The sequence below is a fragment of the Megascapheus bottae genome, chromosome 7, assembly GCF_031878675.1.
Source record: "Megascapheus bottae isolate mThoBot1 chromosome 7, mThoBot2.hap1, whole genome shotgun sequence".
Taxonomy (NCBI): Eukaryota; Metazoa; Chordata; class Mammalia; order Rodentia; family Geomyidae; genus Megascapheus; species Megascapheus bottae.
Window position 1 is genome coordinate 40,986,577 of NC_143515.1, and position 15,670 is coordinate 41,002,246.

The 15,670-nt window shown below is 38.2% G+C and overlaps 1 protein-coding gene across 1 annotated transcript in view; it reads right to left on the reverse strand.

The window, feature by feature from the left end:
• Ehbp1 (EH domain binding protein 1) overlaps window positions 1–10,505 on the reverse strand; it is a 283,776-nt gene extending 273,271 nt beyond the window's left edge. Inside the window, exon 1 of the mRNA XM_090336837.1 lies at window positions 10,285–10,505. The gene's annotated coding sequence lies outside the window, so the exon portion shown is untranslated. The remainder of the gene's footprint in view (window positions 1–10,284) is intronic.
• Window positions 10,506–15,670: the final 5,165 nt, after the last annotated feature.

The window sequence follows — 15,670 nt, forward strand, 5'->3', positions numbered from 1 at the left end:
ATATTTCCCTGTTCCCAATGACTTGAGCTATTTTCAAATACACACAGCTTGGTACAAAGAGATGGCACAAGGGACTTCACATCAGGACTTGATGTTAGCTCCATATGGCACATATTCATCAGTTAGGGGCTTTAGAACCCTACCTGTAGAGCTTCAGTGATCAGGAGCAATATTGTCCACTTATTTATGCTTGGCTGGGTAGAGAATATCAGAAAAGTGAAGAAAAACATCACTCTGCAAAACTTGGTCCTGGATTTCAGATTAGCACCGACTTATTCAGGAATAGTGGCCTCTGTCCTAAAGAGTAGATACAATGCAGATGCCACAAGGTGTATTTTTTTATGGGCTGCAATCATGCATGTTATTCTTGGCAGTCCCATAAAGGACTTGACTGTGGTTAAATGCAGAGCTTTGTTTTGTTTAGCACAAAGCCTCACTCACACTGGGCAAGTGGGCATTTCTAGTGACATGTTCTCATGTGTTAGTAACAGAAGTTGCTTTCAAATGTCAAATTTAGAATGAACCAATCCTCTCCCGATGCCTACTCCTTAGACAGTGAAGACTGTATTCTCTTATCCCTGTTGGGAAGGAAACAACAAAGGGCTTTCCTCATGAAATGACGAAGTCAAAGAATCAATCCCCTTTTTTGCCAAAAGAATTTTGATTCTCCTCCAACTCATTGCTTCAAAAGATCTTCTAAATCTTTTTAGTTGGAAGAATCTGGTCTTTTATCCTTCTATCATCCTGATGATCTCAGTGATGGGAAAGAGGGACTTGTGGAGTCTACTCCTCTCAACCCATAGAATATTGAGATATACTTGGCTCTGGAATTATAACACTTAAGTAAAAGGTCATTTCAACCCTGTAATATTAACACAACAGCAACAGAAGATAAACCAGCATGGGTTGACTTGTGCACCCCTGAAATTATGTGGAAGTCCTAACTCTAGAACCTCTGAATGTGACTTTATATTTTGAAATAGGATAGTTACAGAGGTAATTAGTTGAGGTCAACACACACACACACACACACACACACACATACACACACACACACACACATACACGCGCACACACTGGTCCTAGGCCTTGAACTCAGGGCCTGGGTGTTGTCTCTAAACTTCTTTTGCTCAAGGCTATCATTCTCCCACTTAAGCTACCATTTCACTTCTGATTTTGGGGGCTTAGTTTATGGGTGATAAGAGCATCATAGACATTCCTGCCTGGAATCTTCAGATTCCTGGAACTATAATCCTCAGATGTGAGCCACTTGAGTAGCTAGGACTACAAGTTTGAGGCACCAGCACCCAGCAATAGCTTAGTTTTTGTTTTGAACAGAATCTTGCATTTATGCCCAGGCCTTCCTAAACTGAAACCTTTCTTTTTATTCTTCCTTTTTAGCTGAGATGACAGGTACATAACACCACACACAACTTTTAATTGGTTGAGAAGGATCTGACAGTCTTTTTGCCCTAGCTAGCTTATAATCATGATCTTTACAATCTCCACATTCTAAGAAACTGAATCATAGTGGCAAGGTGTGACTTCTGGCTTGCCAGGTATGTTTTTGTTTTTTGCCAGTTCTGGGCTTGAGCTCAGGGCCTAAGCACTGTCCTTGGACTTTCCCAAGTTTAAAGCTCTACCACTTGAGCCTCAGCACCACTTCCAGCTTTTTTCTATTTATGTGGTACTAGGGAATCAAACCTGGAGGCCAAACTCCCGGCCCCTTGTCAGGTTTTAACTCTTACTGTATCCCCTCCTTGAAGGGTACACTTCCAGAACTTCTAAGAGTTTCTTTATTAATGACACAGCAGTGACATTTGCATCTGAGCATCTATGCAAATCCATATACTCTTCACAGAGTCTTTCTTTGCTTCCTAAGATGACAGTACTGGATTCTAAATTCTGATATATGTTCTTTTCTCCTGATAAGGTCACCCAGAGAACAGGTGATGTTTTGTATCAAATGTGTTATTCATGGACTAATAACTATCTAAATCCCAAATTGCTGTGTGGTCTCAGAGCTCTTCATCCACTGAGCTTCTGAAAGCTTTGCTCATTAAATGTCAAATGCTAGTGGCTCCAGAAGCCAGAAGAAGCTCCCAAGTGGAGCTTCTCAGACATCCATGATGAGTCTCCTTCTGTAGTTTTCCCTCCTACTGTCTATGTGGTTGAGGTGCCATAATCCCTCAGCCTCTGCCATTAGTGAAAGGGAGTGTATGTGTTCCAGGCCAAGCCAATGAAACTTAATTCAGGGCTTAATATTGACATTACTTGGAGATACTGTCTCTTTGACTAGGAGTTGAAAGAATGTAAACCTGGAGCTTCTGGGGGCATCGGATAAGGGGATCTCCAGATAATGATGAAGCCAAGATGGGACATACAAGAGTCAAGAGGGAATAGGAAAGAGGGAATATCTCCTGGGAGTCAGTCACATCTGAATCTTTCAGTGGTCTAAGTCAACACATTCCTTTTGCTTAGACCATTTTGATATGAATTCTTTGGTATTTGCAACAGAAATCACCCCCAATACATCCAGTGTTTCTTCTCACCTTCTCTATTCTCTAATATCAGTCAATCTGCATATTTAGTCATCTCCTGTGTTTAGATGGGCTTCACTTCAACGTCAGTGAATAGGGTGTTCAACAAATTTGCTGTTGCTAATTTTATTCTCCTACTTTAGAAGGTAGGCTTAGTAGTTGCAAGAAACCCAGCAATGTTTTGATCTAGAAACAGATAGCATGATTTCCCAGGTCAGAAAACATCACAACTTGTTACAGGCTTATGATCTCGTTCAGCGTTTGATATTGTTGGGTGGCATCTATCTCTGTGATTCCTAAATGTCAAAATGATCTTCATTTATTTCTAGATTTTGTCAGTCAGTCAATTGTGTGCAATCTGCAATATAGAATTCAATGACATTCTCATTCTGACCTGGAATGGCATTTTCTTGGTGCAAGCTAGCATGTGACTTGAGTTTTATAGCTGCTATAAAAATAAGGAGTCATACATTGTTTCAATACATAATAAAAACAAAAAATAATAAAGTAGGAAATAAAACCATGAATTCAAAAGACACTAGTAAAGCTTCTTAACAATTTCACTGATAAAATAGGTATACCAATCACATCCTTGCTAATTGGTAACCCATATTCCTTCTGAATGTGAAAGTATCACAAAGGACTGAGGTCTCAGCTCAGTGAGTGAGAAAAAAGTTTTATTTAGGGGAAGTATTCCCATGCATCGAGTCCATTGCTCCTTCCTTGTAACTTTAGAGCATCAGGATTTTATTTAATGGAACTTAATGATCATTCAATCCAGTAATTTCATTTTGTGCCTGTGATCTGTCTTTTGGAACAGTGTTCTAATCATCTCTGTAATGTTTCTCTCAATATTTTATGACAGCATTTGTGTTTTTCCCATACATACATTTCTTCTCTGGAATAAATAGACCCAGATGCTCTATTAATTCCTCATCCTAGCCCAAGTTCTCTGAAACAGTATCCTAATTTCCCACCCTCTCAAGTCCAGTATGTGATACTCTCTCCCCTGCATTTCCCACTACTATTCATGCAGAAGTTAGAGATTATATTCCAGGTGCAAATCTGATGAAGAAAAACATAATTTTCAGTATGTTATGCTCATAAGAATCCAAACCTCCTATCACACTATTGGCTATAAATGACCTGTGTTTCCAGTTCTGGGAAAGCTAGATTTTTACACAAATAAATTGGTTAGGTTTCAAATCATCAAACTTGCCAATGGTATAAAATTCTGCTGTGATAAGGTATCTTAGTAGTTCTCCAGCATTGTCTTATTCCAGTCATTATATCTTTTTAAAAATTCTATTGAAAAATCCATTTAAACATTCCTTTTAATAGTAAGGAGGCAAGTTTTCTAAGATCCTTGTTTCTGTACATGCACACACATATTTTAGGATAAGAAACTAGAATTTTATTCATTTATAAGGAAGGAAATTGATAAGTATAATGTTGTCATTTGTAGGGATATGGAAGATCTTGGATAAAACATGCTAAATGATGTAAGTCAGGCTCATAGGGAAAAGGGGCTTATGTAAACATATATAAAAACACATACAGGGTATGTGCATATATGCATGACCAAATTGACTAAAATATAGAATATATAGATAGATTTCCATGGTGTAAACAGCTTAACAAAGTGGATACCAGAAAGTTGAAATATGTCTGAAAGAGATAGAGGGTTAAGGGGACGTTGCTGACAAATGGAAAGGGGAATGGTTGGTGAATACAGTCATGTTATTCAATGAGCATAAATGAAAATGCAATTAGGAAATTTAAAGAGATAGGTGGGATTGGGGTAGATGGAAGTGTGGGGAGAATGATGGAAGGGGTGACACTGACCAAGCTGAATTTTGCAAATAAATTAACAGGTTTTACTAAAACTCCTTTGTACAGTTATTTAAAGATAATAAAAATGATTTAGAAGGGAAAAAGAACTGGAATGTTACGCATGCCAATTAGGTAAGAGAGAATTAAAAAACAGATAATACCAGTAGCTCACACCTGTAATCTTAGTTAAGGAGGCTGAGAAGTTTGGGTTGGAAGTCAGCCCTGGCAGAAAAGTCTATGAGACTTAATCTCCAATTAACTGCTAAAAAGCTAGAAGAGCTGTGGCACAAGTGATAGAGAACTAGCCTTAAGAAAAAAAGCTAAAGGATAGTCCCCAAGCCTGGAGTTCAAGCCTCAGCACAGTACACACACACACACACACACACACACACACACACACACACACACACACACACAAGCAAAAACCATCCAAAGGAAATGTGAATATTAAAATAAAATGATTATTTTAAAAATGAGAAAGGCCTAAATTATTAGGCACATATCAGTAAAATTTACAGGGGAAAAAAAGAAACTCATAACCTTCTGACCTGGTTTTAGGTTAATTTCAAGTTTACTTTCTGGAGAGGTTATGATGTTATCAACCAACCTCTTCGCATTTATGCAGGTTATTAAATAAAAAGGATCTCGATGTGATACATATGACAATTTTCCATTATTTGGGGATAGATTAAATCAATCTGAACTGTTAGAAATAAATAAAATAAAATAAAAAGGGCACTATTGCTATTAGAATATGATAATAAAATGCAAAGAATAGGTTTTCAGATCAAAAGATAGGCTTAGAGCCCGGGCTATATCCTACTAGGTAAGCAGTCTTGACCGAGTTAGCCTCCCTAGGAATCAGTGTTCAGTTTCTGTATTAAAATGAGTCTACAAAAAAAATCAAAGAAAGACTTGACAAATGGGATTATATCAAACTTAAAATGTTCTGCATGGCAAAGGACATAGATAACATGATAAATAGAAAGTCCACAGAATGGGAGATTTTTTTCCAGTTATACATAAGACAAGGATCTTGTATCTAGAATATACTTAGAACTTGGAAAATTAAATCCTCAAAAATTAAGCCCTCAAAGAAACAACAATCCTTAAAGAGAGACTTCTCAGAAGGAGTAAAAATGGCCAATAGACATGTGAAGAAATGCCCAACATCTCTGGCTATAAAGGAAATGTCAAAGTGTGTGAGTGAGATTCCATCTAAACTCAGATACAATAGCCATTATCAAGAAAATAACAACAAATGCTGGTGAGGATGTGATCAAAAAGAAACTTTGACAATACTGTTGGTGGGAATGTCTTGTTCAACCACTTTGGAAAGCAGCATGAAGGTTCCTGGGAAAAAAAACTAAACACAGGGGCCGAGAGTGTGGTCTAGAGGTAGAGTGCTTGCTTAGCATACACGAAGCCCCAGTTCAATTCCTCTGTACCACATACACAGGAAAGTCTGGAAGTGGTGCTGTGGCTCAAGTGGTAAGTGCTAGCCTTGAGATCGGGACAGTGCCCAGCTTCTGATATCAAGCTCCAGGACTGGCAAAATAAATACAGAATTACCCATGACCCAGAAATTCTATTTCTGGGCATTTATTCAATTGAACATGATAGTAAAGCCATCAACACAACCACATTCATTGCAGCACTATTCATCATAGAAATCATTTAGGATAATAAGTTATAAAACTTGGTCATAGTTCTTGGGATTTTATTTTTTGTACTGACTATATGTGACTTTTTAATTTTTTTATTTTTTAAATATATATATATATATATATATATTCTATGTGCTCCTCCAGCAAAACAATGGCTTGGGCTTTTGTGGATTGGTTAAAGCACTAGAAAACAAAACAAAACAACAAAAAAAACACCAACAACAATGGATCTCTACAACTTGATAACCTCTTGTGTCCATTTTCCAACTACCCAGACCTATAAAATCACAGCTGATACATCAGAGACATTCAATTTCAGTCATACCAAATACATCAGTCATCTAGAGAAAAATCAATAAGGTAACAACCACTGGCTATTTCTGAAATGCGAGTTTTGAATGAAAAGTAGGAATTCAGATAGCAAAATCTTGGTAAAGGATAGCACAATGTAGTTACATCTGTCCTAACAGATGCCAGGCAAGAAACCAAGATGAATAATGTTCAACAGCCAAACTAAATATTATTTTATATCTGCATCTTTGGTGATATCTTACCATTCACTGAGGATTACTTTAAGACAACTATCACTTTGTGTGATGGTACAGATGCAATGATTAACCATGGTGGAAAGGCTGTAATAAAACAGTATGGGTAAAGTTACATTAATCTAGGATAGATTTTTGGAACAACATAACTATTTTTGGCCTCCTTCAATTAAAGAACTTCTAATTTCTAATAACCAGATGATTTCCTGGTGATGAATTCAAACATGAAGATTCTCAGGATAATAAAACAGCCTCTTCACAGATTCTTCCTTTGAAGCTTCTCCTCCCCCCAAAATTGCAAATATTTTCTTGATATGATTTCAAAAAAGAGGAAAAATGACCTTGTTATACCAAGACTCTCTCACAATGTCCTAATTTTGCCAGAAATTCAAGCATATTGGACTTTTCTGAGCTACAATACCATGTCAGTACTTTTTTTTCATATATTTTTAATGTAATTAATAGAAGGGTTACATGATATTTGCCAGATAGATGGTGCATTAATTACCATACATTGATACCCTTTCACATGTCTTGGTCCCCATTTCCCTCCCCCCACCTCCACCCCTCATCTTGTTTTCCCCCATTCCCTATCCAATTTCAAATAACCAAACACAAATATATCAATATATCAGGTAACAAAGTGAGATACTGTAACAATATGAGATAACCAAGGGACAGCAAAAGAGATGAGAGATAACATAGTACCTTAAGAACAACAATCATTGATTATATGGCTTATGTTTCTATATCCTAGAGATCCTTTCATTTAGCGTCCTACTATATGGCCTTTTGTATCAAGGTTTTGCTCTATTGCCAATCTCTGCTAGGAGAGCCCAAGGTTTCTACTGATTATGACAAATGAGGGAAACCATTGAGCCTAAGTTCCTTTGAGTCTGGTTTACTTCACTTAATATGATTTTTTCTAAGTCTTTCCATTTCCTAACAAATGGGGCGATGTCGTTTTTTCTGACACCAGCATAGAATTCCATTGTGTACAAATACCACATCTTCTTGATCCACTTATCAACTGAGGGACATCTAGGTTGGTTCCATATCTTTGCTATGGTAAATAGTGCTGCAATGAACATTGTTGTGCTGGTAAATTTAGTATATCCTTGTTTCTGGATGATTGGGTAAATGCCAAGTAGTGGAATTGCTGGGTCATAGGGGAGTTCTATGTTTAGTCTTTTGAGGAACTGCCATACTGCTTTCCATAGTGGTTGAACGAGTTTGCACTCCCACCAACAGTGTAGTAGTGATCCCTCCTGGCCACATCCCCTCCAGCATCTGTTATTAGTTTTCTTGATCCTGGCCATTCTAACTGGAGTGAGGTGGAATCTTAGAGTTGTTTTGATTTGCATTTCTTTTATGACCAGAGATGTTGAGCATTTCTTCGTGTGTGTATAGGCCATTTTTGTAGCTAGTAAACTAATTAGGAAGACTACAGAGTGGGAGAAGATTTTCACCAACCATACAATAGACAAAGGCCTCATATCTAAAATATATCAACAGTTCAAAAAATTGAATCAATCCAAAACTAATCTCCAAAGTAACAACCATCCCATTAAAAGATGGGCCAAAGACTTAAGGAGAGTCTTCTCTGAAGAAGAAACAAAAATGGCCTATAGACCCATGTCAATACTTTTTAAGAAAGTAATTTACTTTATTATTATAGAAGTGATACTTTTTCATTACCTTTAAGACAAAGCCATTTTCTCTGATTGAGAGCAGGAGGTGGCCATCTTCAAGATACAAGAAAGCAATCACCCCTGGAAGTTTCTGGAGTACCTACACAAATAGGCACTTTTGAAATCATTTACTGAAAGGCATCTGTAGAAGCAGACAAAGAGTTCCACTTCTCTGATACTAGGCTTCATGACCAGCAAAGGATATCTGCATCTCAGCCCTCATTCACTTCTGGCAGCGTATTTTTTTTTTTTACAGTGCACAAGCATAGTACAATGTACTATGTTCTCTCTTTTTTTTCTTACTTATGTCATTTTTAATGGTTCCTTCTCTATCCATTCCATAGGGCTCAGGGATTAGAAATGCCATCACAGCTGGAGGTTGGTATCTCAAGCCTGTAATCCTAGGTAGTCAAAAGGCTAAGATCTGAGATTTGAAACCAGGCAGGGCAGAAAAATCCATGAGACTCTTATGTCCAAGTAACCAATAAAAAGGCTAGAGGGACTGGGAGTGTGGCCTAGTGATAGAATGCTTGCCTAGCGTGAATGAAACCCTGGGTTTGATTCCTTGGTACCACATACACAGTAAAAGCAGAGCTGGTGCTGTGACTCAAGGGTAGAGCACTAGCCTTGAGAAACTCCAAGGACAGTGCCCAGGCCCTGAGTTCAAAACCCAGGACTGGTAAAAAGAAAAAAAGCCAGAGTTTAAGGTATGGCTCAAATGATAGAGCTGCAGTTTTGAGTGAAAAACCTAAATGAGAGAGCCAGACCCTGAGTTCAAGCACCAGTACTAGTGCATATGGAGGGAGGGAGAGAGAAAAGGAAAAAGAAAGGGGAAAAAGAAAGGAAAAAGGGAAGAAAATAGAAAGAGAAAGAAAGAGACGAAAAAGAAGGATGGAAGAAAAGAGGGGGAAAGAAAGGAAGGAAAAAAAGGAAGAAAGAGAAAGGGAGAAAAAAGAGAAAGAAAATCAGGAAGAGAAAGGAGAGAGATAGGATAGAAGAAAAGAGAGGTAAAGGAAGGAAAGAAAACAAGGGAAGAAAAAAATTACACCAACAGAAGACTCTCCAAGTTCTGCCTCAAGAATATTTCTCGTATCTCTCCATCTTACTCTGCTCAGTTATTTTCAGCTTTTTGACTGAGGCCCACACAAGTGGAGTAAAATTCTCCAAGACATCTATCATTCCTACTTTTCAAAAATTCCTTACTAGAAACAAACTACTGTGTACAAAACATTTTGGGTGCATTATATGAGTATGCGCTGTGTTAATATTAGTATAATGGCTCCCCTGTGTACCACAATCTGAATGTGTTTTAAAGTATCACAGGTTTTTGTCTACTTATACTGAATAGGCACTACTGTCCCATTACATGGCTAATGAGATAGATGGTGATGGTGGTAAATGAAATAGAATTTATGATTAACAGTCAGGACTGGAAATTATTGAAAACACAACAATTCAATAATACTGGTACTGATAATAGAACAACCTTTTCCAAAGATGGGGGTATTTCAACAATATGTCCATGAATGTGTATAGCAGGAACTTTTCAAATATCACCAAATGTTGCCTACCGATCAGGCAAATTCTAAGTCCTTATTAAACTGTAGTTATTTGTTACATTTTTTATATATGATTACTAAATACTGTTAACTTATTTCTCCCTGTGCTTGCTTAGCTTGATTTGTCAGATGTCACTCGAACCACACCTTTCACCCTACATTTTTTTTTTTTGCTTGCTTTTTTGGAGATGGGAATCTTGCAGTTTTCTGCTCCTGATAGCTTCCAACCACCATCTTCCAGGTCTCACTTTCATGAGTAATTAGAAACAGGCATGAGCCACTGATCACCAGCTAAAACAATGAACTGTTAGCTTAGTAGTTTTTAGTAAGTAGCCTTTAGTGACAGAACATACACAGATAAAAATTTAGGATTTCATTTGCTGGTATGAGCCACCGAAAAGACTTAGCAAATTGGTTTGTGGGCCAACGGGAGGATGCTTATGGCCTACCTGTTGGCTGTGCTCCATATCTTGAAAATCACTAGTTAGATGGTTGGCTTGGCTTTTTGATTCTTGGGTTACTGAGTCACCTTTCCTGTTTCACCCTTTTCTGCTCTAGTGGTATCCTGATCCTCAGCTGTAGCCAACAATCCAGGGCTGTCCTTGGCCTGATCTTCTAAATCCCCAGTCTCTCACTGGAGGTCTTCTCTTGGAGAGAGAGTATGATGTTATTCTCTAGCTGGGTAGACTCCAGATGGTCCCCCTATAGCATCTGTGATGCCATAATGGGAGAACTTGAGTGAGACCCAGTGGATAAAATTCTTAAGAGCTGGTCACACACTATTTCTGCCATGCCAAATGTGTGACAAGAGGCAAATTTTTACCTCACTTCTCAGCTCTGATATCTTCTGAATAACAATGTGGAAATATTAATACTAACCTCTAGGTTTCTTGTGAAGATCAAATGGTAAAGTATCAGGAAGTATAAATTCATTCATACATATGTATTATTGATATAGGTAGTTGGTTTGTTCTATTTACTAAGTATAACTGATGTTACAGGTAGCTGGATTGCTTTATTTAGTAAACATAACTGATACTAGGACTGCTATGATGTGTAAGAATGGCAGACAATTCAGATTGTGAACAATGTAGGCCAAATTGCAAAGACTACATAGGCACTAGGGACCACTGAGGAAGACTGATGGTAAATTTCTGATTTCTCAAGTACTTGTCTCAGTGATCTTGAATTCCTTTTTTTCCCCCTCCGGTAGGAATTAATTCAGACTAATTCCAAAATAAAGGGGTTTCTGTGTGTTTATTAGTTCCCTTCCTCCCCTGTCCGCCTCCCCCCTTCCTTCCCACTGGAGTTTAGGAACTCTTGGAGGACAGTGGTTAAAATATGCTAGGAATTCTTCCTTCCACCCAGTCAGGAATGTGTCCCGCTTGGGGCTCTTAGCAGAAATGTAAAGATTGCTAAAGTCCAGCCCTAGAAGCAACCAGAGCTTGGGAATATGGGCTATTTATATGGGTGGCAGGCTTCCTTTCCAACCAGACCTTCAACAACATCCCCAAGAGGCAGCTTTGAAACAGAGTAGAGGCCAGAACTGGAGATACAGGACTAATCTCTGCAGCCAGTGGGTGAAAAGACACTGAGCTGGAACATTTGAAAAATGTTGGAAAAAAAGACTCAGCAGTGTTTTTAGTCTTTGATTTTTTTTAAGGTGTTCTAATTTATGTTTTAAAGATCTCCCAAAAACTCAAGTGTTAAAGGCTTGTTTTCAGTTTGATGCTATTCAAAGGCAGTAGAACTTTTAAGAGATGAGACCTTATTCAGATTTTTTGTTATGGAAACAGAAAGCTGACCACCAACACAATTATTTGGAATCAACACAGATGTAGGGTTAAATTCAAGCTCTGCCATTTGTGTTTGCTATATGACTTGGACTAAATTATCTCTGAATTTGAATTTTTCTCACTGATAAAAATTGAAGTAATAATTGTATCTATCTCATAGATTGTGGGCCAAGTGAATAAAATAATGCCTATGAAACACATTGCTTCTCCATAAATTTAGGCTACAAAGCCTGTTTTTGCATGGCTATCTTTTAAATAGTCTTAATGAACATTAATTACCTGCTTAAAATTTCATTTCAGCAATAATGTGAACTTGAACATGCTAGGGTGTTTTCTTGTAATGTTCACCTTTTAGGACAAGTAACACATTGTCAGCTCTGGCAGTTATCACCTGGTTTTGTGTTAGTCCTTATTCTCACCTTGTTTCTAATGTGGTTTTTGTACTGAGGTCCTACTTATAAGCAGGCTTCCTGTGTACTGCTGTATTGAGCCAGGATAGTTGATCTTACATAGGTAAGATCATATGCACTGTATATATGGTTTAAAAAAAAAAAAAAAAAAAAAACCTCTTGTCAGAAGTCAAAGACGGAGGCTCCAAGGCCTCAGGGATTCTGTCAAAGTAGGGTTGCCCTTGAACGCCCTCTGGAATAACTTTGCTTTCCTGATCTCTTATGCTTAACCTTGAAGTTTTACCTGATTTAGAGAAACTCTGCTATGGCCCTTTGGCCTCTAATAGAGATCTCCCTGTCTGCTACTTTGCTTCTGGCAGCTTTCCTGGGAGAGAACATGGGTGAACTCCTTGCTTATTCAGACCTGAACGCCTAGGACATAGCTCTGCAACATTATGCATTCCTGAAGTCTTTATGCATCTCAACTTCTCTAAACCTCAAATCCTCATTTCTACAATTAGATGAAATCTATTAAGGCCTTCTAAAGACTTAATCTTGGGTTTTGTTTTAAACTGGCACAGTGTGGAAAAGAATATAGTGCTGACCTATTTTCTCAAGTCTCTATGAGCTTCCTGACAACTCTTCCTTCTCTAATATCATCATGTTTTGTGGAAATGGAGTCTCATCTTGAGCTACATAAACTTATCTTCCTAGCGACTGCCTTTTTTCAGGCAGGTTCCTGCAAATTACTCTCCATTTCATATTTCATGAACCTCAGATAAATTTTATCCTTTTTTTGTTGGTGGTGGTAGGAACATACTTTTGGGGGGTATAAACATGTACATTGACCTATAGCTCCTAAAAGCATGGCTAGGCCTGAACCTGAGGCAAGGTACCCTTGGGCTTAGCAGGGAATCTAGTAAGGACCAGGAAAAGGCATATTTCTGGAGGTGGTAGATAGTGTCCTCATAACACTTTGGACCTCAAACAAGGGACTAAGTCAGAGTATAAAGAATTTAGCCAACTCTCTTATAGTATGGACTTTGCTAATGCCAGGCAGGGATGTTGCAAGATACGATCAGATAAGGGGTAACACTGAGCAAAGGTTGTCTATCTTTGACTAGGCTCCAGATAGAAAGCCTGTTTATGGGAACAGGATCTAGATCCAGAGAGGCAGAGTGGTTAATGAGAGATGGAACACTAGAATCCATGTGACTAGCTAAAGTCTGAGCAGTGTCCCTGTCACTAACTAAAGTTCTGAGCAGTGTCAGGCATTCAGTATAACCGCAGGCAAATGTGTACTTGATGCTGAAAGTACCTTTTAGAACCTGCCTATATGTATTCCCCAAATACTTTCTCCTGGTGATTTGTCTGCTGTGTCTACTACTCAGACCATGGTTTTGCTGTTGTCTCTTCTAAATTACTTGAACATTATCATTATCTTCAGCTCTACTCAACCATTATTATTATTCTCATTTCTACTCTACATTTTGCTTCTTATCTCTACATATAAGACTTACCGGGGCCGGGAGTTTGGCCTAGTGGTTAAAGTGCTTGCCTAGCATGCAGGAAGACCCGGGTTCGATTCCTCGGTACCACATATATAGAAAAAAGCCGGAAGTGGTGCTGAGGCTCAAGTGGTAGAGCTCTAGCCTTGAGAAAGTCCAAGGACAGTGCTCAGGCCCTGAGCTCAAGCCCAGGACTGGCAAAAAAAAAAAAAAAAAAAAAAAAGACTTACCGACAGATATTTCATCTATCCCAAACCTATCATGTTTGCTCTGAACTCTTCTGTTCCTCCAGTCTGCCTTATTTTACTGACTAGCATCCTAGCCAGAAATCTAAAGCTTAGCACGATTTCTTGGTTATCTCATCACTAATCCTCGGTGACTCTAGGCTATAGTACATAGCATCAATGTATATATAGTTCTTTTCTTCCTATATATTCTTCTTCTTTCAATTCCAGTTAAGTGGAGCCATATGGCTAGTCTGAGTCAATGAACTATGTAAATAAACGTTTATATTTCTGAGATAAATTGAAGCACTTATTCTTAGGCTGCTTTACCTAAAACATTTTTTCCATCCTGTGGAATACAATGGCAGAGTCACAAAAACAAAATACCTAGAGAGCAAAATACCCTGTGAAGGGGATATCTTGGAGAGTGCTGGAATCTGCAGCACACGCTACAAAATGAAGAAAGAAGTGTTTGTGTTAAGTTACTAAGATAGGAATAATTTGTTACCACAGTATAATCTAGCCAATCCTGACTCTACGATCATGAAGGATTGTTGATTTCACCACGGCATATTTCTTGAATCAGCTTTTCTTCTTCAGCTAATCTACCAATCTAAACCTCAATAACTTTCTTCCAGGACTAATTCAAAAGCTTTAAAAAGGTTTCCATTTCTCCAGTTTGGTACCCTCAGACTTAATCACCCAGTCGGATACTGGAATGGCTTTTGTATAATTCAAATCCACTCATATATCTTGGTTTTCTTTGCTTCACAAGCTTTCTACCACTATATGACAGGTCTCGTCCTGAGCCTCATCTGCTTACATTTTATGCCCAGTAACACTCAAATAGTTATGCTTTCCATAATAATCCATGGTGCTTCAACTTCTACTTCTATTTTTGCTTAGGTTGTGTTTATATGAAACATCCCCCAGTTGTGGGGATTGGTTGCAGGGCACTTTATCAGTTCTTTTACTTTCAGTATTTTATATCACACTTTTACCTAGGCATGTAGTCTTACCTCTGCTTCCTGAATAGAAGGATTATATCTGAAATATCCTTACATACCCTTTACCCTTTCCTTAGCCTGAAAATTTCTGTTCTTCCAGACTAAATTCTAATACCAGCTTTCCTGAGAAGGCTTCTTGTTAGGCTTTAGCCCTCCTACATATTCCACAGTATTCTCTACACATTACTGACCACATCGTACACATCTGTTTATCAATCTCTCTGGAATACAAACTTAACCCGTCAACCATGCTGAAACACAGTAGATACTAAACTGTAGGAAATATTAAGGTAATGAGATTCAGAGTTTATATGGACTTTTGGGGTTCATACTTGAACCCCAAGTCTCAGAATGTGATGTAGTCTTTAAGAATTTAACCAGGGAATTTCATCACACTGGTGAGTCTTTTGGTCCAACGAAGCTGGTATTGGGGCTGTGACTACAAATCAAAGTCAATAAATGGTAGGCCCGAAGTAGGAATTATTAACTTTCTGTCCTTGCCAAAATTGTTTCAAGAACTAGAGGGAGATTACAGTAAATGGGGACTGTGAAGAGATATTACTTGGAGTATCAGGTAAGGCAGCAGCAAAGAAAACAGATGTGGCTTAATATAATCTAATTAAAACATTAGCATTCAATAAATTGGTCTTTGGGCTTAGAGCACGGCCTATTGGTAGAGTGCTTGCCTAACATGCATGAAGCCCTGGGTTCGATTCCTCAGTACCACATACACAAAAAAAGCTGGAAGTGGTGCTGAGGCTCAAGTGGTAGAGCACTAGCCTTGAGAAAAATCCAAGGACAGTGTTCAGGCCCTGAGTTCAAGCTCAGGACTGGCAACAAACAAACAAACAAACAAACAAATAAATAAATAAATAATTGGTCTTAGCAACCACAGTTTGGCTTTCCTGAAT